At 29.7% G+C, this 2,839-nt stretch overlaps 1 non-coding gene across 1 annotated transcript; it reads right to left on the reverse strand.

Moving 5' to 3' along the window:
• Nucleotides 1–2,538: 2,538 nt before the first annotated feature.
• On the reverse strand, nt 2,539–2,610 carry TRNAW-CCA (transfer RNA tryptophan (anticodon CCA)). Its single transcript has one exon. It is a non-coding gene; the product is annotated as a tRNA-Trp (tRNA).
• Between the last annotated feature and the right edge of the window lie 229 nt (nt 2,611–2,839).

The following is a 2,839-nucleotide window of genomic DNA, read 5'->3' on the forward strand; positions in this document are numbered from 1 at the left end:
TTTCATGTTCTTTTCTTATGTGAACATCTGCACAGTTAATCAATTATTTGTTACATGTACTAACATGTTTTAAACTTTTTGTAAAAATGTCGTCGTGCGCTTGGCTTAGTTGGTAGGGACAATGCATAATACATGCAAAATCCAGGGTTCAAACCCCGGCCACCACAAACAAAAAACTTTTTATAAAAAATATTGTTCTAAACTTTTTCAATTTTCAAAATATGATCATATAAAGATATTAACCGCAAATGATTGAAAGAAGTGGCCCTGCTCAAATAACTATGCACAAAATTATTATTATTGGACACCATATTTTACTATGTCATTTTATTGTTGTTCAATAGGTCCTTGGATCGCATAAAGGCCTCTCAACGGATTAGGTTGTAACCTCTGGTAGTCTTTTTTTTTTTTTTTTTGCATGTGTAAAGTTCGATCGAGTCGTAGCTTCCGATTGGTTTATTTTCTCTTTAAAAAATGTAAATAGTTGAAGAGTTTATTCAACAATCATCTTATTATTTGTGGTGGTTGTGTCAAGTCTTTAAAATATAGTGAAGATAAGAGGAATTGTACTTAGTTCAGAAAAAATCTATGGAAATGGTACATCGTTGAAACTTCAAAGATGCAGCAAGTTGCAATTTAAGTGTGCAACTATTACTATTCAGCAACAATTGTGACTCTTAACTATATGCACAAGCTAAGTCTTCTTGAGTCTTCATTACTCTTAACTTTCTTTCCTCCTTTCATGCAATTTCATTTACATATTCTTTTTTTACTTTCCCTGCTTTACTTTACAAATCATTACTTATCTGTTACTTGTGGTAACATATTAATTTTCCAATATCTTCAAAAAATATAATAAAAAAAAATATTTAAGGGATATTATAGGAAATAATTGAAAGAAGTGGCCACAAATAACAACAATTCACAACATTATTTTTCTCTGAAACTTATTTGACTGAGTATGTGTCATGTCTTCTTTTGGGCCCATACAATAATATCATACTTTCTTAGAAAGTGTGTGTTTTGAAATATCATTTACATTCAAACCTTCATTTAGTAAATGCTATATTTTTCAGCAATGATATACTCATCAGTTATCACATTTAGAAAGGTTATCAACGTAATCTCTAGTAAATTATTTTTAAATTTTAACACAGGTGATAAGAAAAATGACAATATGATACATTTATTTTTAGTATATGAGAGGAATTTAACTAGAAATTGCATATTTGACTCACTTTCCTAAAGTAAAAATGTATATACAGGATCTGCTATTTAAAGATTTCGATGCTTTTAATTGAGTGTGTCCACCAATCTTTTCCTTTTTTCTTTTGGCCTCAATTATTTTGTGGGATGTGTCCAATATTAACACTGCTGAGCTTTGCTTTCCAGCTTTCAAATTTTGTTTCTTTCCAATATTAACTTTTCCTATATGCACTCCCAACCATTCACAAGCAAGAAATCTGCATCCTTCTTCATCGACAAAACCTTTACAAGCTAAAATATTTGAGGGATATTATAGGAAAATTTTTTGAAGCCATCTTACATATTAAAAATGGTTTTAGACACAGAGTCATCCTAAAAGAAAATTAGTTTGAAACAGAACTAATAAATTGAACAAATAGCTAAAATTTTACGAGAATGAAAGTTAATACGTCCAACATTGAAGCAGTCTTGCATTTTTTTTCCCTTCCATAATAACAATGATTTGGTTGAAAAAGTATAGTGATTTAAAAATGACCGTCCTTTCAAAACAAAACAAAAAAAATTCAAGACTGCTTCAAAGTTTATAAGCCTTGCAATCCACCAACATTATTTCGGTGAAGGTAGCTCAAACTATATTGACCGAAAGTTTTCTACACCCAAAATAATGTTCACCTGGAATAATGTTCTATGCATCTTGAAACTAATGGGAAAATGAATCTCGGTGGACAGCAAGGATAAGAAAATTGTGAGTCTCACAAATTTGTGACATTGTTTGTTGAATGAGCATTTTGTTCACATTTTTAATCAAGAAGTCTCACAAAATCCATCCCATAAAGAATTAATCGAAGTCTATCAATTTTTGAATACCCAAAGACATTTTATAAGTTGTGAGAAATCCTAATTGAATACCAATGGATTTCGTTGCATTGAAAAAAAAGTCTTGATTGTCTTAATTGAATACTACAAGATTTATTTATATTTTATAAAAGTTTTGATTGAATACCACAAGACTTTTTTATAATCAAAAAGTTTTTTAAAATTCCTTGAAATTTCAATCCAAAACACCATCCTTAATTGAATACCACAAGATTTATTTATATTTTATAAAAGTCTTGATTGAATACCACAAGATTTTTTTATAATAAAAAAGTCTTTTAAAATCCCTTGAAATCTCAAATAGTTTCAGACTTGGTACAACTCAAATAGTTCTTCTGAATTTCGAATAGTTCTCAAGATTCTCTGTTTTCTTTTATCTAATAAAACTTTTGATTAGACTGTTATCCCATTATTTAATATTTAAGATTTAAGTGTCATTCTCAATCTAAGAAGAATCACGCTCTGTAGGATTTGAACCTACGACATCGGGTTTTGGAGACCCGTTCTACCGAACTGAACTAAGAGCGCTTTCTTTTCATAAACTATTTTTTACAACAAGTACTTATTTTATTTATATTATGCTTTTAATCCAGGCTTCAGACCAACCATAATTCATTTGTTCCGAGGAAATGGACAAAAGAATAAAAAAAAGAATAAATGGAGAATTGCTCTATCTAACTGGTGACTGGTTTCATTCATCTACCACCATGAACAATACTCTTTCGCGAATGTAAGTACAATATTTCTTTTTCGCAAT

This window comes from Medicago truncatula, chromosome 3, assembly GCF_003473485.1.
Source record: "Medicago truncatula cultivar Jemalong A17 chromosome 3, MtrunA17r5.0-ANR, whole genome shotgun sequence".
NCBI lineage: Eukaryota > Viridiplantae > Streptophyta > Magnoliopsida > Fabales > Fabaceae > Medicago > Medicago truncatula.